Source organism: Bufo bufo, chromosome 2 (assembly GCF_905171765.1).
Source record: "Bufo bufo chromosome 2, aBufBuf1.1, whole genome shotgun sequence".
Classification (NCBI taxonomy): Eukaryota; Metazoa; Chordata; class Amphibia; order Anura; family Bufonidae; genus Bufo; species Bufo bufo.
The window spans coordinates 270,631,216-270,657,962 of NC_053390.1; the positions used below are offsets into that span (position 1 = coordinate 270,631,216).

General features: G+C 42.1%; 1 long non-coding RNA gene across 1 annotated transcript; it reads left to right on the plus strand.

Moving 5' to 3' along the window:
• Window positions 1–5,319: 5,319 nt before the first annotated feature.
• On the plus strand, window positions 5,320–26,374 carry LOC120991443. The gene is made up of 3 exons (XR_005776671.1): window positions 5,320–5,471; window positions 14,466–14,524; window positions 26,364–26,374. It is a non-coding gene; the product is annotated as an uncharacterized LOC120991443 (long non-coding RNA).
• Window positions 26,375–26,747: the final 373 nt, after the last annotated feature.

Sequence of the window (26,747 nt, forward strand, 5' to 3'; positions counted from 1 at the left end):
TGTTTGAAGCTGTGTGTGTCACCAGCCTAAATGACAGCATTTCATAGGCCAGTAGTTTAGAAATGCTGGCATTCTGGGCCAGGGATCGAGGGTGGCTAGGTTGAGAATTTACGCTTTCTCTCAAATGTTTGTGAGATGGAGAGCTGAACGCTGCCGTGTGACATAGTTGAGATGCTTGGTGACGCAGGTGGTGGTGTTTGGTGGTACATCCCATGTTTGCTGGTCGGCAGGTGCCAACGTTCCTCCAGAGGCGGGAGGGAAGAGGCCGAGGCGGCAGCAGCAGAAGAAGCCGAGGCGGCAGCAGCAGAAAGAGGTAGCAGGGGGGAGCCTGAGTGAGTCCTTGTTTTTAAGGTGTTTACTCCACTGCAGTTCATGCTTTTCATGCAGGAGCCTGGTCATGCAGGTTGTGCTAAGGTTCAGAACGTTAATGCCTCGCTTCAGGCTCTGATAGCACAGCGTGCAAACCACTCGGGTCTTGTCATCAGCACATTGTTTGAAGAAGTGCCATGCCAGGGAACTCCTTGAAGCTGCCTTTGGGGTGCTCGGTCCCAGATGGCGGCGGTCAGTAGCAGGCAGAGTCTCTTGGCGGCGGGTGTTCTGCTTTTGCCCACTGCTCCCTCTTTGTCTTTTGCTACGCTGTTGGCTCGGTCTCACCACTGTCTCTTCCTCTGAACTGTGAAAGTCAGTGGCACGACCTTCATTCCATGTGGGGTCTAGGACCTCATCGTCCCCTGCATCATCTTCATCCCTGACCTCCTGTTCAGTCTGCACACTGCAGAAAGACGCAGCAGTTGGCACCTGTGTTTCGTCATCATCAGAGACGTGCTGAGGTGGTATTCCCATGTCCTCATCATCAGGAAACATAAGTGCTTGTGCGTTAGTGCATTCTATGTCTTCCACCGCTGGGAAAGGGGCTAGGTGGATGCCCTTGGGAAACCCTGGCAGCAGAGTCTTCAAACAGCATAAGAGACTGCTGCATAACTTGAGGCTCAGACAGTTTCCCTGATATGCATGGGGGTGATGTGACAGACTGTTGGGCTTGGTTTTCATGCGCCATCTGTGCGCTTTCTGCAGAAGGACTGGGTGGGAGATAATGTAAACGTGCTGGATCCACTGTCGGCCACCCAATTGACTAATGCCTGTACCTGCTCAGGCCTTACCATCCTTAGAACGGCATTGGGCCCCACCAAATTTCCCTGTAAATTCTGGCGGCTACTGGGACCTGAGGTAGTTGGTACACCTAGGACGTGTAGCTGTGGCAGAACGGCCACGGTCCCTCTCCCAGCACCAGAGGGTCCACTAACACCACCACGACCATGTACCGCGTCCCTTACTAGATGTTTCCCTCATTGTTACCCGTTCACCACAATAAGAAAAATTATTATTTGGCCCAATGTATTGAATTCAAATTCAGGCCTTTTTTTACAGACACCCTAACACTATCTGGCTATCTATTTAGGTACCGTATTACACTAAATACAGGCACAGCAGTAATGACAGATTTAGATGAATATAAATTTGAGGCCTATTTTTTAGGCGCTGGGTGACAGGTATCCGTTTACGGACAGAATTAGACTTGGATCTGCACAGTAGCGTGTGTGTGAAGTTATTGAGAATGACCCTATCAGCACCTTGAATCTAATATACCCCTTTTAGGGATAGATTTAAAGTAGGCCTGATACAGCAGAAACCACTAATTTAGGAAATTGCTAGGTTGGAATTGTATTTCAAACCAGAACAAAAACTGTGCTTTGACGGACACAATATAACTTCACCAGCTACAGCAATAGCCAGAGATTTAGCTGAATATAAATTTGAGGCCTATTATTTAGGCGCTGGGGTGACAGGTATACGTTTACGGACAGAATTAGACTTGGATATGCACAGTAGCGTGTGTGTGAATTTATTGAGAATGACCCTACAGCACCTTGAATCTAATATACCCTTTTAGGGATAGATTTAAAGTAGGCCTGATACAGCAGAAACCACTAATTTAGGAAATTGCTAGGTTAGGAATTGTATTTCAAACCAGAACAAAAACTGTGCTTTGACGGACACAATATAACTTAACCAGCTACAGCAATAGCCAGAGATTTAGCTGAATATAAATTTTGAGGCCTATTATTTAGGCGCTGGGTGACAGGTATACGTTTACACACAGAATTAGACTTGGATATGCACAGTAGCGTGTGTGTGAAGTTATTGAGAATGACCCTATCAGCACCTTGAATCTAATATACCCTTTTAGGATAGATTTAAAGTAGGCCTGATACAGCAGAAACCACTAATTTAGGAAATTGCTAGGTTGGGAATTGTATTTCAAACCAGAACAAAAACTGTGCTTTGACGGACACAATATAACTTCACCAGCTAAAGCAATAGCCAGAGATTTAGCTGAATATAAATTTGAGGCCTATTATTTTGGAGCTGGTTGACAGGTATACGTTTACGGACAGAATTAGACTTGGATATGCACAGTAGTGTGTGTGTGAAGTTATTGAGAATTACCCTATCAGCACCTTGAATCTAATATACCCTTTTAGGGATAGATTTAAATAACCACACTATTGATGGTTAAATGGACTTGGTGGCAGCTTGCCCCTGATGTAGGATATAGCCAAAAAATAACCACACTATTGATGGTTAAATGGACTTGGTGGCCGCCGATCACCCCAGAAAAAAGTGACTGAAAAACGCTCTGGGCAGCCTAAAAACAGTGAGCAATTGAATAGCAGCAGTTCAATCATCCACAGCTGTAGATCGATCACTGAATGAAGTCTTTTGGAGGAGTTAATCACTGCCTAATCTCGCCCTAACGTCGCAGCTGCAACCTCTCCCTACACTTGTAACAGCAGAGTGACGTGCAGCGCAACGTGACCCAAGCTTAAATAGAGGCTGGGTCACATGCTGCACTGGCCAATCACAGCCATGCCAATAGTAGGCATGGCTGTGATGGCCTCTTGGGGCAAGTAGTATGACGCTTGTTGATTGGCTGCTTCGCAGCCTTTGAAAAAGCGCCAAGAAAGCGCCGAACACCGAACCCGAACCCGGACTTTTACGAAAATGTTCGGGTTGGGTCCGTGTCACGGACACCCCAAAATTCGGTCGAACCCGAACTATACAGTTCGGGTTCGCTCATCCCTAATCATGTGTACTGTGGAAAAAAAAGAATATTCAAATTTATGAATATATAGCGCTATATTCTAAAATATTCGTGAATTCCCGTACTGCTGATATTCGCGATTCAAAGTTAGTTGCCCATAACAACCAATCAGAATCCACTTTCAATTTGGACAGCTCCTTTAAAAAATTAAAGGTGAATCTGATTGTTTGCTATGGGCACCTGAGCCAGTTCTACTTTACACCAGTTTGATAAATGACCCCCTAAGTCTTTCCAGTTTTATTTAACAATAAATAGCAGGTAAAACATTCTTAATCTTAATATTAAAATCCTAGAATACCCCTTTCCATGTCAGTAACTCATCTTATTGCTTACTAGTTACTGTATGAGCCTTTTTAGATCTCTTCTTACATGTCTTTTAGATACTATATGTCGACTCACAAAATGACACTTATGGAGGATTAAAGATCTCAAAGCTAAAAAGTGAAGGACCAGAGTAGTTAGTAGACAGCAGCATGGAACTTCATTTTAGGGACTGGTACCCAGTAATGTCCGCACCACACAACTGGTAAGATCTTCTAATATATTTAATATCAGAAATATTTAAAGTTAAATAATTTGTGGAAAAATCATTATCAGGGCCCACAATACATTGAAGGATCAATGGATAAAGGTCATTGTCATGCTTCAGAGTAGAATGTATATGTTCAGTATTAAATCTACTTTTAAGCATTCAGATTGTGGAAAACTGTCTGCTTATTAAATCTTTTGGAAAGAATAAAAATAATGTACCTTATGGACTTTGGAAATATTTAATCTTAGCATGCTTGCTAGATTACATTATAAATGCATAATTATAATCATTGCTTTTACAGTGTAATGATAATCAGTCAATTACTGTGATTGCTTTATCCTTGCCAAACCATTCCCCTTCTGACCCCACTACAATTTTTATATGATTAGAGAGGACAACAAAGTTAACATTTAATCATTGCTATACTTTTTATTTAACCCATGCTATTTGATGCCATTTTGAAAAAAAAGTAAGCTTCTGGAATCAAATAATTGAACATTTAAAACAGTTCTGTTCAAATCTGTAAATTTAAGATTAATTACCCTTACAAACAGGTACCCCAAACCAAAAAACTGAACTGCTCAGAGTGGTTTTCAATAAATAAAAATAAAGAATGCTCCTGGCCAAAAAGTTCAAGTCCCTACAATAAAGAGTGAAGCATTGCAATTTGGTGGTGTGGGAGTCTTTATTTTAATCTTTATCTGGCTTGGGACCCATCTCCTGCAATCACATCTTTAATGTGTTGTGCGCCACTGGAATATAAAAATAATACATTTAAAAAATAATTATCAGAATAGAGGAAAAATAAAAAAAAGTACAGATGAGCAGAGTTTTAAAAAATTTGATTTGGCCTGCTCTGCTGAACTTCACAAAGAAATTTGCTTCATAAAGAATTACTTTGTCAGAAAGCTAATTTCTTTGTAAGTAGCGGGCACAATGACAGGCGGCCCCCTCCTGTCATTGAACCCCTTAGATGCAGTGTTGTATTGAGGCCCTCATACAGCTAGTCTGCAATACACGGGCATCGGCTGTGTGCACCCCGCATCACGGATGCAGACCCATTCACTGAATGGGTCCGCAATCCGGGAATGCAGTGCGGTGCGGAACGAGAAGCACGGATCGGAAAGCCCAATGAAGCACTACGGAGTGCTTCTGTGGAGTTTCTGTCCATGCCTCTTCACTGCAAAAAAATAGAACATGTTCTATTTTTTTTATGGCGTGGACAGATCAAGGACCATTCAAGTTGAATGAGTCTTGATCCATCCTGGCCGCCGCACTGATGTTGCCCGTGCATTGGGGACTGCAAATTGCGGTCCCCAATGTACAGAATGGCTGCACAACGGCCGTCTGCATGAGCCCTAATAGTGAGGGCTTTCAGAGGTTAATCCATAATATAATACAGTACATACCAAAAGTTTGGACACACCTTCTCATTCAAAGAGTTTCTTTATTTTCATGACTATGAAGCATCAAAACTATGATTAACACATGCGGAATTATATACATAACAAACAAGTGTGAAACAACTGAAATATGTACATATTCTAGGTTCTTCAATGTAGCCCACCTTTTGCTTGATTACTGCTTTGCACACTCTTGGCATTCTCTTGATGAGCTTCAAGAGGTAGTACACCTCGAATGGTCCTTCCAACAGTCTTGAAGGGGTTCCCCAGAGATGCTTAGCACTTGTTGGCCCGTTTGCTCTCCACTCTGCGGTCCAGCTCACCCAAAACCCATCGACGATTGGGTTCCAGGTCCGGTGACTATGGAGGCCAGGTCAATCTGGCGCCAGCACCCATCACTCTCCTTCATGTTTAAATAGCCCTTACTTTCAAAGTTTTCCCAATTTTTCGGCTGACTGACCTTCATTTCTTAAAGTAATGATGTCCACTAGTTTTTCTTTACTTAGCTGCTTTTTTCTTGCCATAATACAAATTCTAACAGTCTATTCAGTAGGACTATCAGCTGTGTATCCACCTGACTTCTACTCAACGCAACTGATGGTTCCCACCCCATTTATAAGGCAAGAAATCCCACTTATTAAACCCAACAGGGCACACCTGTGAAGTGAAAACCATTTCAGGGGACTACCTCTTGAAGCTCATCAAGAGAATGCCAAGAGTGTGCAAAGCAGTAATCAAAGCAAAAGGTGGCTTTTTTGAAGAACCTATAATATGACATATTTTCTGTTGTTTCACACTTGTTTGTTATGTATATAATAAATAGTTTTGATGCCTTCAGTGTGAATCTACAATTTTCATAGTCATGAAAATAAAGAAAACTCTTTGAATGAGAAGGTGTGTCCAAACCTTTGGTCTGTACTGTATATATATATACCCACAATCACCTGGCCTGAGGTGAGGCCAGGTGCGATAATCACTTAGGGATAATGCAATCCTCAGTGTGTGAGAGGAGAAGTTTCGCTCCAGGGAACAGACCTGGAGAGGGCCTATGTGGTCCTAGCCAGGAGGGCTACAAGGCTGAGGAAGCCTGAGTTAGAGGAAATTGAGAAGGAAGCCTGCAGAGGCTCTGCTTGGTTCCAGCCAGGAGAGCAGCTGGGTGGCCACAAGGCTGAGGAAGCCTGAGTTTGGGGGGACCCAGCGACACCTGAAAAAGAGAGGTGTCACAAGGTCAGAGCATACCCCCCATAACCCCCCCCCCAAGGTATTCCGCTGCTTCCACCAGAAGGACTGGTGGGTTGCACTGGTCACAGCTAGGAGGCTGTGTGACCAAAGCCGAATGTCACAGTGTTAACACTGACATAGAGGCGAGTTAGGGAGACCCCTGTATAGTGATCCGGTATTGTGATTGCCCAGCCGGGCAACTTTTGTTGTTTTGTGTTGATGTTACACATTGTGAGGTGAATCTGCAGACTTCATGGTGCCAAGTGACGTCAAACTTGGAAGTGTGATGTGCTTTGTGACCAATAAAGCACTGTTTGAGCTTGAAAACACCCTGTTTTGATGAGAAGTCTGTCATTGCCGACCCCTGTGAGAGAGCGATTCCATACAGTATATATATATATATATATACACTGCTCAAATATTTTTCGAAATACTTTGTTCTTTACATAGTTGAATGTGCTGACAACAAAATCACACAAAATAAAAAAATGGAAATCTAATTTTTTAAACCCATGGAGGTCTGGATTTGGAGTCACACTCAAAATTAAAGTGGAAAAACACACTACAGGCTGATCCAACTTTGATGCAATGTCCTTTAAAACAAGTCAAAATGAGGCTCAGTAGTGTGTGTGGCCTCCACGCTGCCTGTATGACCTCCCTACAACGCCTGTGCATGCTCCTGATGAGGTGGCGGACGGTCTCCTGAGAGATCTCCTCCCAGACCTGGGACTAAAGCATCTGCCAACTCCTGGACAGTCTGTGGTGCAACGTGACGTTGGTGGATAGAGCGAGACATGATGTCCCCAGATGGTGCTCAATTGGATTCAGGTCTGGGGAACGGGCGGGCCCAGTCCATAGCATCAATGCCTTCGTCTTGCAGGAAACTGCTGACACACTCCAGCCACATGAGGTCAAGCATTGTCTTGCATTAGGAGGATCCCAGGGCCAACCGCACCAGCATATGGTCTCACAAGGGGTCTGAGGATCTCATCTCGGTACCTAATGGCAGTCAGGCTACCTCTGGCGAGCACATGGAGGGCAGTGCGGCCCCTCCAAAGAAATGCCACCACACACCATTACTGACTCCCAATGCCAAACCGGTCATGCTGGAGGATGTTGCAGGCAGCAGAACGTTCTCCACGGCGTCTCCAGACTCTGTCACATCTGTCACATGTGCTCAGTGTGAACCTGCTTTCATCTGTGAAGAGCACAGGGCGCCAGTGGCGAATTTGCCAATCTTGGTGTTCTCTGGCAAATGCCAACGTCCTGCACGGTGTTGGGCTGTAAGCACAACCCCCACCTGTGGACGTCGGGCCTCATATCACCCTCATGGAGTCTGTTTCTGACCGTTTGAGCAGACACATACACATTTGTGGCCTGCTGGAGGTCATTTTGCAGGGCTCTGGCAGTGCTCCTCCTGCTCCTCCTTGCACAAAGGCGGAGGTAGCGGTCCTGCTGCTGGGTTGTTGCCCTCCTACGGCCTCCTCCACGTCTCCTGATGTACTGGCCTGTCTCCTGGTAGCGCCTCCATGCTCTGGACACTACGCTGACAGACACAGCAAACCTTCTTGCCACAGCTCGCATTGATGTGCCATCCTGGATAAGCTGCACTACCTGAGCCACTTGTGTGGGTTGTAGACTCCGTCTCATGCTACCACTAGAGTGAAAGCACCGCCAGCATTCAAAAGTGACCAAAACATCAGCCAGGAAGCATAGGAATTGTGAAGTGGTCTGTGGTTACCACCTGCAGAACCACTCCTTTATTGGGGGTGTCTTGCTAATTGCCCTATAATTTCCACCTGTTGTCTATCCCATTTGCACAACAGCATGTGAAATTGATTGTCACTCAGTGTTTGCTTCCTAAGTGGACAGTTTGATTTCACAGAAGTGTGATTGACTTGGAGTTACATTGTGTTGTTTAAGTGTTCCCTTTATTTTTTTGAGCAGTGTATATATATATATATATATATATATATATATATATATACATATACACTCACCTAAAGAATTATTAGGAACACTATACTAATACGGTGTTGGACCCCCTTTTGCTTTCAGAACTGCTTTAATTCTACGTGGCATTGATTCAACAAGGTGCTGATAGCATTCTTTAGAAATGTTGGCCCATATTGATAGGATAGCATCTTGCAGTTGATGGAGATTTGAGGGATGCACATCCAGGGCACGAAGCTCCCGTTCCACCACATCCCAAAGATGCTCTATTGGGTTGAGATCTGGTGACTGTGGGGGCAATTTTAGTACAGTGAACTCATTGTCATGTTCAAGAAACCAATTTGAAATGATTTGAGCTTTGTGACATGGTGCATTATCCTGCTGGAAGTAGCCATCAAAGGATGGATACATGTTCTCATTCTGTTTACGCCAAATTCGGACTCTACCATTTGAATGTCTCAACAGAAATCAAGACTCATCAGACCAGGCAACATTTTTCCAGTCTTCAACAGTCCAATTTTGGTGAGCTCGTGCAAATTGTAGCCTCTTTTTCCTATTTGCAGTAGAGATGAGTGGTACACGGTGGGGTCTTCTGCTGTTGTAGCCCATCCGCCTCAAGGTTGTGCGTGTTGCGGCTTTACAAATGCTTTGCTGCATACCTCGGTTGTAACGAGTGGTTATTTCAGTCAACATTGCTCTTCTATCAGCTTGAATCAGTTGGCCCATTCTCCTCTGACCTCTAGCATCCACAAGGCATTTTTGCCCACAGGACTGCCGCATACTGGATGTTTTTTCCCTTTTCACACCATTCTTTGTAAACCCTAGAAATGGTTGTGCGTGAAAATCCCAGTAACTGAGCAGATTGTGAAATACTCAGACCGGCCCGTCTGGCACCAACAACCTTGCCACGCTCAAAATTGCTTAAATCACCTTTCTTTCCCATTCTGACATTCAGTTTGGAGTTCAGGAGATTGTCTTGACCACCCCCCTAAATGCATTGAAGCAACTGCCATGTGATTGGTTGACTAGATAATTTCATTATTGAGAAATAGAACAGGTGTTCCTAATAATTCTTTAGGTGAGTGTATATATATGTATACATGTCCTATATATGTATATATATGTCCTGATCAAAAGTTTAGGACCACTTTAAAAATGGCAAAAAATCATATTTAGCATGGCTGGATATTAACAAGGTTCCAAGTAGAGCTTCAGCATGCAACAAGAAGAAATGGGAGTGAGACAAAACATTTTTTGAGCATTCAATTTAATGAAAACAACAAATAAACTAAAACAGGCAGTTTTTCAGCTGATCAAAAGTTTAGGACCACACCTTCAAAAAAAAACTAAACACCCTCAAAACAGAATCCATCTTTCAAACATGAACTCAGTAATGAGTAGCTCCGCCGTTATTGTTTATCACTTCCAAAATTTGTTTCGGTATGCTTGATGCAAGCGTTTCCATGAGGTGAGTGGGAACATTTCTCCAAGTGGTGAAGACAGCCGCACGAAGGCCATCTACTGTCTGGAACTGTTGTCCATTTTTGTAAACTTCCCTTGCCATCCATCCCCAAAGGTTCTCAATTGGATTTAGATCTAGGGGAACACGCAGGATGGGCCAAAAGAGTGATGTTATTCTCCTGGAAGAAGTCCCTTGTCCTGCGGTCATTGTGTACTGTAGCGTTGTCCTGTTGAAAAACCCAGTCGTTACCACACAGACGAGGGCCGTCAGTCATGAGGAATGCTCTCTGCAACATCTGGACATAGCCAGCGGCCGTTTGACGCCCCTGCACTTCCTGAAGCTCCATTGTTCCACTAAAGGAAAAAGCACCCCAGACCATTATGGCGCCCCCTCCACTGTGGAGCGTAGTAAACATCTCAGGTGGGATCTGCTTGTCATGCCAGTAATGTTGGAAACCATTAGGACCATCAAGGTTAAATTTTTTTCTCATCAGAGAATAAAACTTTCTTTCACCTTTGAATGTCCCATGTTTGGTGCTCTCTTGCAAAGTCCAAACGAGCAGTTCTGTGACGTACAAGGAGATGAGGTCTTTGAAGACGTTTTTTGTTTTTGAAGCCCTTCAGTCTCAGATGCCGTCTAATGGTTATGGGGCTGCAGTCAGCACCAGTAAGGGACTTAATTTGGGTCAAGGATCGTCCAGTGTCTTGACGGACAGCCAATTGGATTCTCCGGCTCAGTGCTGATAAAAAATTTTTGGGTCTTCCACTTGACTTTTTTGTTCCATAACCCTCAGGATCATTTAAGAAATTCCAAATGACTGTCTTACTGCGTCCCACCTCAGCAGCGATGGCACGCTGTGAGAGACCCTGCTTATGCAGTTCAACAACCCGACCACGTTCAAAAAGGGAGAGTTTTTTTGCCTTTGCCATCACAACGTATGACTACCTGACAGAAAATGACAATAAATCCACATCTTTGCACAGATTTGGCCTTTTAAAGGCATGTGGTCCTAAAATTTGGATCAGCTGAAAAACAGCCTGTTTCAGTTTAATCGTTATTTTCAATTAATTGAATGCTCAAATTTTTTTTGTCTCACTCTCATTTCTTCTTGTTGCATGTTGAAGCTCTACTTAGAACCTTGTTAAGATCCAACAATGTAAAATATGATTTTTTGTCATTTTTCAAGTGGTCTTAAACTTTTGATCAGGACTGTATATACAGTGGATATAAAAAGTCTACACACCCTTGTTAAAATGTCAGGTTTCTGTGATGTAAAAAAATGAGACAAAGATAAATTATTTCTAAACTTTTTCCACCTTTAATGTGACCTATAAACTGTACCACTCAATTTAAAAACAAACTTAAATCTTTTAGGTGGAGGGAAGAAAAAAAACAACTAAAATAATGTGGTTGCATAAGTGTGCACTTATAATTGGGGATGTAACTATGTTCTGATTTAAGCAATCACATTCAAAATCATGTTAAATAGGAGTCAGCATACACCTGCCATCATTTAAAGTGCCTCTGATTAACCCCAAATAAAGTTCAGCTGCTTTAGTTGGTCTTTCCTGAAATTTTCTTAGTCTCATCCCACAGCAAAAGCCATGGTCCACAGAGAGCTTCCAAAGCATCAGAGGGATCTCATTGTTAAAAGTTATCAGTCAGGAGAAGGGTACAAAATAATTTCCAAGGCATTAGACATAACATTACCAAGAATTGGACATCCCTCCAAAATTAATGAAAAGACGAGAAGAAAACTGGTCTGGGAGGACCAAGAGGCCTACAACATCATTAAAGGAGCTGCTGGAATATCTGGCATGTACTGGCTGTGTGGTAAATGTGACAACAATCTCCCGTTTTCTTTATATGTCTGGGCTATGGGGTAGAGTTGCAAGACGAAAGCCTTGTCTTACGAAGAAAAACATCCAAGCCAGGCTACATTTTTCAAAAACACATCTGAAGTCTCCCAAAAGCATGTGGGAAAAGGTGTTATGGTCTGATGAAACCAAGGTTGAACTTTTTGGCCATAATTCCAAAAGATATGTTTCGCACAAAAACAACACTGCACATCACCAAAAGAAGACCATACCCACAGTGAAGCATGGTGGTGGCAGCATCATGCTTTGGGGCTGCTTTTCTTCAGCTGGAACTGAGGCCTTAGTTAAGCTAGAGGGAATTATGAACAGTTCCAAATACCAGTCAATATTGGCACAAAACCTTCAGGCTTCTGCTAGAAAGCTGAACATGAAGAGGAACTTCAACCTTCAGCATGACAACGACCCAAAGCATACATCTAAATCAACAAAGGAATGGCTTCACCAGAAGAAGATTAAAGTTTTGGAATGGCCCTGCCAGAGCACAGACCTGAATCCAATTGAAAATCTGTGGGGTGATATGAAGAGTGCTGTGCACAGGAGATGCCCTCGCCATCTGACAGTGTTTTTGCAAAGAAGAGTGGGAAAATCTTGCCAAGTCAAAATGTGCCATGCTGACAGACTCAAGCCCAAAAAAACTGAGTGCTGTAATAAAATCAAAAGGTGCTTCAACAAAGTATTAGATAAAGGGTGTGCACACTTATGCAACCATATTATTTTATTTTTATATTTTTTCTTCCCTCTACCTAAAAAAAGGTTTGTTTTTAAATTGAGATGTACAGTTTATAGGTCACATTAAAGGTCGGAAAAGTTTGAAATGATTTGTCTTTGTCTCATTTTATTTTACATCACATAGAGATTATATATATATATATATATATATATATATATATACACACACTCACCTAAAGAATTATTAGGAACACCATACTAATATGGTGTTGGACCCCTTTTTGCCTTCAGAACTGCCTTAATTCTACGTGGCATTGATTCAACAAGGTGCTGATAGCATTCTTTAGAAATGTTGGCCCTTATTGATAGGATAGCATCTTGCAGTTGATGGAGATTTGAGGGATGCACATCCAGGGCATGAAGCTCCCATTCCACCACATCCCAAAGATGCTCTATTGGGTTGAGATCTGGTGAATGTGGGGGCCATTTTAGTACAGTGAACTCATTGTCATGTTCAAGAAACCAATTTGAAATGATTCGAGCTTTGTGACATGGTGCATTATCCTGCTGCAAGTAGCCATCAGAGGATGGATACATGTTCTCATTCTGTTTACGCCAAATTCGGACTCTACCATTTGAATGTCTCAACAGAAATCGAGACTCATCAGACCAGGCAACATTTTTCCAGTCTTCAACAGTCCAATTTTGGTGAGCTTGTGCAAATTGTAGCCTCTTTTTGTAGCCTCATTTTTGTAGCCTCTATTTGTAGTGGAGATGAGTGGTACCCGGTGGGGTCTTCTGCTGTTGTAGCCCATCCGCCTCAAGGTTGTGTGTGTTGTGGCTTCACAAATGCTTTGCTGCATACCTCGGTTGTAACGAGTGGTTATTTCAGTCAACGTTGCTCTTCTATCAGCTTGAATCAGTCGGCCCATTCTCCTCTGACCTCTAGCATCCACAAGGCATTTTTGCCCACAGGACTGCCGCATACTGGATGTTTTTCCCTTTTCACACCATTCTTTGTAAACCCTAGAAATGGTTGTGCGTGAAAATCCCAGTAACTGAGCAGATTGTGAAATACTCAGACCGGCCCGTCTAGCACCAAAAACCATGCCACGCTCAAAATTGCTTAAATCACCTTTCTTTCCCATTCTGACATTCAGTTTGGAGTTCAGGAGATTGTCTTGACCAGGACCACACCCCTAAATGCATTGAAGCAACTGCCATGTGATTGCTTGACTAGATAATTGCATTAATGAGAAATAGAACAGGTGTTCCTAATACTTCTTTAGGTGAGTGTATATGTATATATATATATATATATATATATATATATATATATATATATATAGAGAGAGAGAGAGAGAGAGAGAGAGGAGCAGATTATTGAAAAGTTAGATTTGGCTGATTCGGCGAATATTAAAAAAAATAAATGCTTCGTGATGAATTACGTTACTTCGTCACAAAGTGCATCTTGCTTGGATATCTGGCGCGAAATCTCGCGCGGCGCGAGATGACATCATCAATCATCTTCAATCAAGATGGCGACTGGTGGCCAGCAGACCGTCGCCGGAAAATAGAGGCGGTAAGTTTTAATTTTTTAGTTTTTTCCTTTATTTCAGGTTAAATCGATTTGCTACCACAAAACACAAGGAAATTTGGCTTTGAGGAAAATAAAATTTATCCTGAAATTCGGTTCAAATTCCACTTCGTGGGATTTGATTCTCTCATCTCTCTCTCTCTCTCTCTCTCTTTCTCTCTCTCTCTCTCTCTCTCATATATATATACAGTACAGACCAAAAGTTTGGACACACCTTCTCATTCAAAGAGTTTTCTTTATTTTCATGACTATGAAGGCATCAAATTGTAGATTCACACTGAAGGCATCAAAACTATGAATTAACACATGTGGAATTATATACATAACAAACAAGTGTGAAACAACTGAAAATATGTCATATTCTAAGTTCTCCAAAGTAGCCACCTTTTGCTTTGATTACTGCTTTGCACACTCTTGGCATTCTCTTGATGAGCTTCAAGAGGTAGTCCCCTGAAATGGTCTTCCAAACAGTCTTGAAGGAGTTCCCAGAGATGCTTAGCACTTGTTGGCCCTTTTGTCTTCACTCTGCGGTCTAGCTCACCCCAAACCATCTCGATTGGGTTCAGGTCCGGTGACTGTGAAGGCCAGGTCATCTGGCGCAGCACCCCATCACTCTCCTTCTTGGTCAAATAGCCCTTACTTTCAAAGTTTTCCCAATTTTTTCGGCTGACTGACTGACCTTCATTTTTTAAAGTAATGATGGCCACTCATTTTTCTTTACTTAGCTGCTTTTTTCTTGCCATAATACAAATTCTAACAGTCTATTCAGTAGTACTATCAGCTGTGTATCCACCTGACTTCTCCTCAACGCCACTGATGGTCCCCACCCCATTTATAAGGCAAGAAATCCCACTTATTAAACCTGACAGGACACACCTGTGAAGTGAAAACCATTTAAGGGGACTACCTCTTGAAGCTCATCAAGAGAATGCCAAGAGTGTGCAAAGCAAAAGGTGGCTACTTTGAAGAACCTAGAATATGACATATTTTCTGTTGTTTCACACTTGTTTGTTATGTATATAATTCCACATGTGTTAATTCATAGTTTTGATGCCTTCAGTGTGAATCTACAATTTTCATAGTCATGAAAATAAAGAAAACTCTTTGAATGAGAAGGTATGTCCAAACTTTTGGTCTGTACTGTATATATATATATACACTCCTTATTCATTTGACTGAAAAGTGGCCGCCGCAGCCATCTTGATTGAAGATAACGCAAGAAGTCTAGCACAGTGCGTAATGACGTCACTAGCTGGTCAACGTGGAAATGTCATACGTTCATACGAACGAGATTTTGTGCGGGACCTTCATTAAGATGGCCACTGCGGCCTCTTCGCGCTCAAATAGATAAGTTGAGTATGTTTTTTTTCCTGCCATTTCAGGGAAAATAGATTCATTACCACTAAGGCCCCTTTCACATAAGTGAGTATTCCACGTGGGTGCAATGCGTGATGTGAATGCATTGCACCTGCACTGAATCGCACCCTTTCATTTCAATGGGTCTGTGTACATGAGCATTGGTTTTCACGCATCACTTGTGCATTAAGTGAAAATTGCACCATGTTCTATATTCACTGGCCACATAGAAGTGAATGGGGCTGCATGAAAATCGCATTGTATCCGCAAGCAAGTGCGGTTGCAATGCGTTTTTCACGGATGGTAAGAGATGATGTTAGTATACCTTCAGTCTTTTATTACTCGCGTGCAAAAATGCATTAAATCGCATTGAACCCGTGCGATAAAAACTGAACAAACTGAACGCGATCGCATACAAAACTGAATGAACTTGCATGCAAAATCGCGCCTTTTTCACTGAACACATCTGCAACGCATCTGGACCTAATCCGTTCATGCTCATCTTCAAGTGGCCTGAGCATGAGGAAATTCAGCTTTACAGCGAATCAAATTTTTCCTGAAATTTGGATCAAAGTCCACTTCGGATCCTTTGATTTACTCAACACTAATAAAAAGGATTACTAACCTCCACTAACCTCCTCAAAAATTAAAAGCAGCAAATACCCAACAGCAAACCAGCCAGCAATGCTGCTGCGAAAACCAGTCTATATTGGGCAATTTTTATTCTAATCCTTTGCAGAAAATCCACAGAGTACTTGCTATTTGTGGACCTACTGTTAAGGTTGGAACAACTACAGGGTGTCTAGCATGAACTAGGCTACTTTTATTCACTAGGTGCACATGGTGGCAATCTCGTGACATTGACAACAGTGCAATCAATAAGCCATGCACAACACACAGTTGTTTTCGTACAATTTCAGTTTTTCCTTATTTATTTATATTTTGATGTCTTGCAATATACTCATATATACTGTATAGTACATTGGAAACCTTTTTAGGCCGACCACCTACAATGGTGGTGTAAAATGGCCTTCTAGAATGAGTTCTCAGAGCAAACAGGGAAATTCCAAATCTTTCACTGAAAAATCTAAATGGAGATTGTCTTATGGAAAAGTTTTACTATCTATAGTTTTACTATCTATAGTCTCTTGGTGATTAAACCTTATTATTCTGGCATTCCTTAAATCGTCTGTAAAACAATAAAAAAAAAATTATTAATATGTTAAATCTCTTGCCCCTTTCTGTTTTCAATCCCAATAGAAAAAAAAACTGATTGAGGCTACATGCATATGAATGTTGTTTGTTACCGTGTCCATCCCGTTTTTTTTTTGCGGATAGGATGCGGACCCATTCATTTTAATGGGTCCACAAAAAATGCGGACAGCACACCGTGTGCTGTCCGTATCAGTATGTCCGTTACGTAGCCCCGCAAAAAAAATAGAACCTGTCCTATTCTTGTCCGTTTTAGGCATTGTTACAATGGATCTGCAAAAAAAAAAATAACGGATGGCATAAGGATGTCATCCGTTTTTTTTTTTTGCTGATCTGCAATTTGCGGACCGCAAAACACGTACGGTCGTGTGCATGTAGCCTGAAATGAATGAATTCCATGATCTTTGAAATGTATGATTTGCAAACACAATGAATAATGAATGTACAGTAAAATAAAGAATAGTTTGGATTCAGTTGGAATAGTGAATGGTTAAATACAATAAAACGCAATACATTATTTATTTATTTTTAAATCAATTGAATTAAAAAGATATAAAATATGAAAAAAAAATGAACTACAGCAAGGCACATCTGTCAGCCCAACTGTGTTATAGAGAAAGATGGAAAGTCTTTGGTTAACAATGTACAGTGATTAGTAAGTGGCCCACATACAGCTCAGGAACTCATTACCTGGTTATACAGCACTTGTCACAGTTTCCCTCTAGGGATAAGTAGCTAGGAATGTCATTTTGGATGCATTATTAAAAGCTCATAGGTGCTTACAAATTATCAATATAGCATCCTTATCCTGTAGTGATGTCCGACCTCTACAGAGCCAATATAGGGGAAAGCGACATTACCCTTTGCTCTATGAAAAAGTGCAAAAAGGAGAGGGATGCATACGTACACATAAAAGAAAGATTTGGGAAAAGATATGTAGCATTTTCCTTTCTGCGCGCATTTGAATAATTCAGTGTGGCCCGGTCTCCAGGGCACCATTGTCTTCAGTAAAGGCAAATCAGCAGCATGGACAGCCTGTTAAGAGGACTGCAGCCTGCTGCCTTTTTTCTGTAAATCAGGATTAATGAGGAGGTAGTGGAGACCCAAAGCCCAATGCAGCAAATGCTGGCAGCTAACTTGTCTCAGTAGCCTGGCTCTGAAGTGGCTTCTGCCTTGATATCCTCAGGCATTCTCTTGTACAAGCCATCAACTTGTTGCTAACTAGCTATCACCTGGTTTTCACTAAAGACAGTTTCCCCTTCCCAGATTTTCACTGTTATTCACATAATGAACTGCTGTTTTTATTCTTTAAAGCCTGCTGTAATTTTTTGGAAACCAGTTTCAACTCTCGGTGACAGGTAAACTCATTAAAATATAGCAACAAAGGTAATGTACATAAAAATATAAAATGCACATATACATAAATAACACACAGGCAATACATCAACAATATCACAGAATAGAAATGACAATTTCTCACAGCATGTTCTCACCTTTACTTAGATTTGCTGCATGACATTTCACATTCTTTCAGTTGCTCCTTAGGAAAAGACTGCAGACTGACAATTTTTCAGTATGTAATTTTAATAACAGTAAGATAGTTTGTTGTAAGCTGCTATGGAGCAACTAGTCGTATTTTTAATAAAATATAGCTACATCATATAATACATACATAAAAGTTCACTATTAGGGCTCATTACATTTAAATACTGAATATTGCTCGGTTAGGGTGGGTTCACACTAGCTTTAGGGCTTCTGTTAAGGTTTTCCGCTAAACATGGGTATAACGGAAAATAAGGGAATCCATAAGACGGAAGGACGGATCCGTTCTTCTGCCCATAGACTTGTCTGGGTCCCGTTATGCAAGAGACTTCTATTAGGACGGAAAGCAAACGGAATGCATTTTAAAGGCTTCCATTTTGCATTCTCTCTGGGCATTACGTTATTTTCCGTTATAACCATGTTATAACGGAAAGCCATAACGGAATCCCTAACGCTAGTGTGAACCCACCCTAATTGGTTTCACATGAACATGGCGGAACTGGGGCTTGCTCTTATGTCTTCCCTGCTGATTATCTGCTGTAAATATAATAAGTGATTTATTAAATAAGAATATTCAGTTCAAATTTCTAGAAAAAGCAACAGATATTCAGTTACATAAATGAATATCTGTCAAACTAATTTAATCCGTTTCTATGAGGAGGTAAGTTCTAGACTTGACCACGGCGAATCAATGGATGTCAGGGGTCAGTATTTTTTTATGATTTTGTAGAAGGCTTGCACAGTAAAATATAATTTTTTGCAGATGACACTAAACTGTGTAAAGTATTTAACACAGAAGAGGACAGTATACTACTACAGAGGGATCTGGATAGATTGCAGGCTTGGGCATATAAGTGGCAGATGAGGTTTAACACTGACAAATGTAAGGCTATGCACATGGGAAGGAATAATGCAAGTCACCAGTACATACTAAATGGTAAACACTGGGTAATACCAACATGGAAAAGGACCTAGGAATTTTAGTGAACAGAAAACTAAGCTGCAGAAACCAGTGTCAGGCAGCTGCTGCCAAGGTCAATAAGATAATGGCTTACATTAAAAGTGACATAGATGCCCGTGATAAGAACATAGTCCTACTACTTTACAAATCACTAGTCAGACTACACATGGAGTACTGTGTACAGTTCTGGGCTCCTGTGAACAAGGCAGACATAACAGAGCTGGAGAGGGTTCAGAGGAGGGCAACTAAAGTAATAACTGGAATAGGTGGATTACAGTACCCAGAAAGATTATCAAAATTAGGGTTATTCACTTTAGAAAAAAGACGACTAAAGGGCAATCTAATAACTACGTATGTATAAATATATCAGGGGTCAGTACAGAGATCTCTCCCATCATCTATTTATCCCCAGGACTGTGACTGTGATGAGGGGACATCCTCTGCGTCTGGAGGAAAGAAGGTTTGTACACAAACATAGAAGAGGATTCTTTACGGTAAGAGCAGTGCGACTATGGAACTCTCTGGTTAACTTGGATATGATAATCTTGTAGACGTACTAATCAAATACTGTTTACTGCCTAGCTCAAGTACGTTAAAAACACTTTATTTAGTAATATTAAAAGTAAATCTCCACATAAATAGGCTAATAGGGTGAGCTGGAACTTTTACAGACCAATTATATGCTGGTTCCTAGATACACCATACCACAAAAAACTCCTTTATATTTAGGAGTATGAAAAACTGAGGGGTAAATCCTCTTGTGATCCTTTGAGAATGTTTTTGCACTACATACACAGGGCTGTGAACCCCTTAGGTCCTATACAGCACTTACCAAGGGGTTCACAGCCCTGTGTATGTAGTGCAAAAACCTTCTCTTAGGATCACAAGAGGATTTACCCCTCAGTTTTCATACTCCTAAATATAAAGGAGTTTTTGTGGTAGGGTGTATCTAGGAACCAGCATATAATTAGTGTGTAAAAGTTCCAGCTCACCCTATTAGCCTATTCATGTGGAGATATACTTTTAATATTACTAAATAAAGTGTTTTTAACGTACTTCAGCTAGGCAGTAAACAGACTATGGAACTCTCTGCCTAAGAAGATGGTGATGGTGAATTCACTAAAAGAGTTCAAGAGGGGCCTGGATGTATTTCTGGAGAGTAATAAAATTACAGGCTATAGCTACTAGAGATGGGTCGTTGATCCAGGGAGTTATTCTGATTGCCTAATTGGAATCTGGAAGGAATTCTTTCCCCTAAAGTGAGAAAAATTGGCTTCTACCAGGACTGGGATTTTCTGCCTTCCTCTAGATCAACTTGCAGGATAACAGGCTGAACTGGATGGACAGATGTCTTTTTTCAGCCTTATAAATAGAGATGAGGCAATTTTTCAGAAATTCGATTCACCAGTTTACCGAATTCTTTTGGGGAAAATTTAGTTTGATCCGAATAAATTTGCGGCAAATTACGTTAAAAAACTGCTATTTCCTGGCTGCAGAAAGCCTTTATAGTGGTGTAGAACACTGTGCCTTGTAGTTACATGCATAGGTAGTCTGCTTTGGTAGTAAAATAATACTGTTGGTCTGTATGACATGCAGATGACAGGTGTCACACTTAGAATCACTGCACACTTCACTTATTTGGGCAGTCACGGGGCCAAAAACTGACCAAATAACTCAAGTATGAACTCAGCCTTACAGGTCGATGTTAGCACAAAGAGAAGCACATTCCTTTTACACCGTCGTTAGCTGATTCCACATAGATGGTCTACAGAACCTGTTCTATTAAACGCTTATACAAGTAGAGCCCCCCAACAGAGTGGAGAGGGTGTCAGCAGTAAGTTTGTGTTAACGTCACTGATTATTTTGCCCTTCCTCTGATCCGTCAGAACAATAACTCACAAAAAACGGATCCTTCTGTGGAGCATCCGCCTTCACTTTGTCAGCATTTGGTCAGTAATTTATCAGTATTGCTAATGCTTTTGGTTACCAAATCACAAGCCAATTTTTATTTTTTTTTGAACGGAGGAGAAAAAAACTATGTTTATTTAACAAAATTAGATATTAACACACATAAAATGCAACTCAGAAGGGGCAAAACCACAAGATTTTAAAGATAAACTGGAAAAAACAAATGCTTCATCAACAAGAATGGATTGACAAACGGTGTCGGGGTGACCACAATGGTAATGCATACGGATCAAGAAATATATGGGGTTATGGGCTCATAACTGGAGGACAGTTCAGCAAACGAGCCGACTCCCAGCTCATTCTACAATGCAGGCTACACATTCACAGCTGGAAGGTAACTGGTAGTACAGACAACACTTGAAAAATCTTCATAAATAAACCTTAGTATGTGCAAGTCTAAGACATGTAAGACGTTCGGGGGGTCCCGAACATTGTGGACAAGGTCCGAGATGAGAGTCATCCATGTGTTCAATACTGGATGTTATTGATGGCCAGCTCCGGGATGAATCCCAGCACTTGGATTAGGTAGTCCTTACTGAGGAACTTCACTTTTCCTTCATAATGCGCTGATGCCACAGATGCCGTCACCTTGACGAGCTGGGTTGCTGATAAGTGGATTCTAAAGTGTCTGAAGAAATGCAAATAAAGACATTGGAATAAATTGTCCACTTCCTCCAATGTGACCTCGTCCTTTGATTTATGAATATCATTCCAGAAAGTCTTGAAGTCCTCTTCGTGGATGGCATAAGAAATGTCCATGCGAGGTTCGACGGGCACAGAGAAAACAAGCTCTGTGGGTGACACTGATCCAGACAAGTCATACCCGATCCACATCGCTGCTAGCCAAGTAAGGTCCTGAAAAACTGATCACTAGCTTACCTACGATAGCCGTGAGCGCCTCTGAGCCATTATACAGGAAAAGCGAGAGGCAAGTAAATTTCTTTGGTAACACCTCCAATAGATCGTCCTCTGTGTATGTCCCACAGAACCAACTTGTCCACACAATCTGGTCCTCTGTGCTTGCCCTGGTGAATTGAGGCTTTTATTAAATCTGTATGAGCACAGCAAGTGGATCTCTGTTCTTTCCTTTGAGTCCAGGTAAACAGGAAAATTTGGCTTTTAGGTTCAGCTCTGAGCCCACTTCAATGGCAAGACCCTTATGCTTATCGGCAGCTATGTGGGGCAGACAGGTGCTTGGAATACTCTTTCAGTCTGGTGTATGAGAAATTATACATCGATGTCACGCTGTACAGAGTCCATTGTTTTTGAATGAGCAAAGCAGGATTTTTCTTTAGACAAGCTTTGCAATGAAGACCGTCGACATGCAGAGGTCAAGCTTCCGGGAGGATACCTCGCGCTGTGAAAATGACTTCTCCTTCGTGCCGATGACCTACTTCTGGCGGTAAACAACCCATCGGTTGGTGTTTTCATATCCTTGTGATAAATGATGTTCCTGTTCACTGACTGTAAACAGAGATATTGACAGACAAACGTATCAAACATCTTTATAGGCGCCTTGTCCAAAGTCCCCTGACCAGCCAGATTTACCAGCAACTGTTCCAGGACATAAAGCAGTGGAATGACATTGTTGATCCGTAGTCCTGGCGACTCACAAATAACGTGGCCTCCTCAAAGGGTCTGAGCAAATAGCAGGTGTCAATCATGAGCAGCCACTGGCCGACATTGAAGTTACACAGGGGACTACTCCTGTCCGCTTGGATCATCAAGAAATCGTTGATGGCCTTTCTCTGTTCGTACAGTCGGTCCAACATATGGAGGGTGGAATTCCAATGGTTGGAAACGTTGCATATCAGCCTATGCTGAGGGATGCCGTTCTGCCACTGCAGCTCAAGGAGGGTGTGCTTTGCGGTGTACAAGGGGCTGAAGTGCATGCAAAGTTTCCTGGCCATTTTTAGGATGTCTTGCAGATGGGTGGAAGACTTTAGGAACTGCTTGACTACCAGATTGAACACATGTGCCATGCAGGGCACATGGCTCAGCCTTCCTTGATGCAGCGCCGACACAATGTTCTTCCTGTTGTCAGTCATCGTGATTCCGATTTTGAGTTGTCGCGTAGAAAGCCAGGATTCGATTTCTTGCTGAAGGACACGGAGTGTGTGACTCAGTTCGCCCAGGCAAACCAGGTGCAAAAACAGCATGAGAGTGATGAGAGGCGTCGCACATGGCTTGCATACTATACATGCCTCCAACATAATTCTTGGATATCTACATGAAAATAATGTATTTGGTGTAAATCACAAGAGCGGCATATTTGGAGACATTGACTTCACAAGAGATACAGAGCAGCGGAGTTTGCTTTGAAATTTTTAATTTCAACACTGCATAATTTAGCCCATACAGCATTAATTTTCCCCAAAAAAAGCCAGTTTCACATAACACATTTCACCACTACTTAATTCGGCGCATACCGCAAAAGGAGGTGTACAATCACCCATAAATAAAAAAAAAAACAACCTATGTCACAAAGAATTTCACCACTAAGTAAGTCATTAAATACCGCAAAAGGAGGTGTACATTCACCCATAATTTTTCAGAAAAAAACCCACTGTCACATAAAGAATTTCACCACTAAGTAACTCGTTCCATACTGCAAAAGGAGGTGTACATTCACCCATGCATTTCCGAAAAAGAGCCAGTGTCACATAAAGAATTTCATAACTAAGTCGTTCCATACCACAAAAGGAGGTGTACATTCACCCATAAATTTACAGAAAAAAAGCCAGTCACATAAAGAATTTCACCACTAAGTAATTCTTTCCATACCACAAAAGGAGGTGTACATTCACCCATATATTTTCAGAAAAAAAGCCAGTGTCACATAAAAAATGTCCCTGCAAAAAGGGCTTTACCACATATAATTGCACTGCTGAATGGAAAGTATGCCCTTAATTGAGAGGGTTCGCACATGGCTTGCATAGACTACATGCCTCCAACATAATTCTTGGATCTCCACATGAAAATAATGTATTTGCTGTAAATCACAAGAGGGGAATTGCTAGAGACATTGACTTCACAAGAGGTACAGAGCAGCGGAGTTTAGCCACCTCTATTTTCTATTTGCTTCCCGCTGTAACTGCTCCTAAATTAAAATTGGGGCAACAAGCTTCAGCTTCCTCTGATGTGTATGTCTAAGGAGTCCTTTTGTTATGGCTTTGCATAGGGAGCAAGATTGTTACGCACAATTCTGATGGAACTCCTGATCTTAAGAAACTGGACTTGGACTCCAAAGCAGAGGCTGTCATGTATTGTGTGTTGTGGAGATTGAATGCAGATGGAGCAGATAAAAACACACATTAATTTTTACAACCTAGTGAAGTTGCTTGATTTAATTGTGAATAGATGGTAAAGGCAAAGACTGCTGGTTTGTTCTCATCAGCGTCTTCATTATGTTTACTGCAGGACCCACGACGACAGAATCCGGTCCATACTGCAAACGGAGGTGTACAATAGTGATGGCCTTGTGGTTCGCCCAGCAGTCAGTTTCCGGTGAACTTTTCTTTTTCACAATCCGCCGAACATGCGAACATATGGCGATGTCCGCGCGCCATATTCTTTTGCATTGCAACAAACTTTGACCCATGACACTTCCATCAGGTGGGACAGGACAGCCAATTGAAACGTTTCAGCACATGGACACACACCCAACCCTATAACAGAAGCCGATCTGGCAGCCATTTTACATTATGTGTTTTGCCAGTGTAGGGAGAGGTTGCATTTGGAGCAGGGGACAGACTGTTAGGACTTAGGGACATCAAACTCTAGCTAATGGGGCACAAAGTCCTTTTAAGGACTGGTTAAAGTTGTGCTATCGATAGGTGTGATACACAGAGGGGTGTGATATACTTATTAGTGATGATCGAGCACCAAAGTATTCGGGTGTTCGGGTGTTTCGGCCCGAACACATTGCTATTTTCGGCCGAGCACACAAGTATAATGGAAGTCAATGGCAGACAACCAGGCACTCCCTGCTCTGAAGAGGAGAGAGTGCCCAGTCTATTGGAAATGAACAGAAAGTCGACAGAAAACACCACCAAAATGGATCGGAGAACACATGGGGACGATGTCTGGATGAATCGTGGACTCCAAGGTCACTGCTGGGAACCATGTTGTCCGAGTTGTACGCCACTTTTACAGACTGACAGAAATATGCACAAAACCCCCCAAAAAAAATATATTTTACAGGAAAAATTGTTAGGAAAACATTCTTTCCTGTATATTCAATTGTATAAAAAGTGCAAGTGCTGCAAAAAATTACAAGCAAGAGGCACTCCGAAACAGCCTGTTATATCAGATAAAGGAGGGCCTCATTCACATTGTGGTACAATAGTTTCAGGTAGTGGGGACTCAACACTCATAATGCCTATGCACTAAGGTGAAAGGGCTGCCAAAAATTACAAGGAACCGGCACACCAAAACACCCTTTGTTACACATAGAGGAGGGCATCAATACACACCCTTGAAAAATTATGATTGATGGCCTGCTGGTGACCCTCAAAAACATTTGAGCAAGGGCCTGCTGATCTGACCATCTAAAATCTTAGGGGCGTGGGCCTGCTGCCATATGGTGACTCTAGATAACCTCTGGGCGACTGCACGTTGCGGTGGCGGCGACTATCCATTCAGATGTCTGCCCTATCAACTTTTGATGTTCTTTTCTGCGCCTACCATGGGGATTACGGTAACAGGGAATCAGGGTTCGATGCCGGAGTGGGAGCTTTAAAAAGGGCTACCACATCCAAGGGAGGTCAATTGCTGAAATCGGATTGGGTGGAGATGGGGGTTCAAGTTATTAAAGCAGAAAAATCGAAGGAAGGCAGCAGGCGTGCGGCAATTACCCATTCCCGACTCTGGAGGTAGTGATGATAAATAACAATACAGGAATCTTAAGACGCCCTGTTATTGAAATTAGTAAATTACAGGGAATGTCACTGCGGTATTTTGGATGAGTAAACGTTATACAGGAGAGGCCCTGCTGCCACTTTGTTGACTCTAGATAACTTCTGCCTGATCGCACGTCCCTGTGACGTCCACGGATCCATTTGGATATCTGTCCCTATCAACTTTCGATGTCTTTGTATACTCCTAACTTGGTGACCACCGGTAACGGGGAATCATTGTTTGATTTCGGAGAGGGAGCCTGATAAACGGCTACGACTACTAATTCAAAGCAAGGCAGCATGAGTGGCGGGCCTGCAGGTGAGCTGACCGTGTAAAAGATTTGAGTTTCGGGCCTGAACGTGATCTGACCCTGTAAAAGATTTTAGGTTTGGGCCTGCTGGTGAGCTGACCCTGTAAAACATTATATGCTAGTGCCTGCTTACCCTCTAAAATGTTCTATGCGAGGGCCTGCATGTGAGCTGACCCTGTAAAAGATTTAAATTGCGGGCCTGCATCTTAGCTGACCCAGTAAAAGATTTGAGTTGCAGGCCTGCAGGTGAGCTGATCCAGTAAAAGATTTTAGGTGTGGGCCTGCTGGTGAGCTGAGGTGGAACCGACAAACCCAACTTGATTTTGATGGCTGCATTAATCTGCAGGTGACTGTGATACAGCTCCACAGATTGTTTCCATCTGCATCTTTCTAAGCAATCTGTGGCCTTAGTCTTTTATCCAGAATCAGTCAGTGTACCACTATGTGGCCTCCTCATGCTGTCATCGCCACACCATGTCACCTTGCCACTCATTTTTATTACCATGCTGCTGCTGCTGCTTAAAAGGCCTTAAACTGATCATCAGGCCCACAATTTAATTAAGGTTTTGTAATCGATAAACCCAACTTGCTTTTGTGGGCTGCATCAGTTGCATAGCTAGAA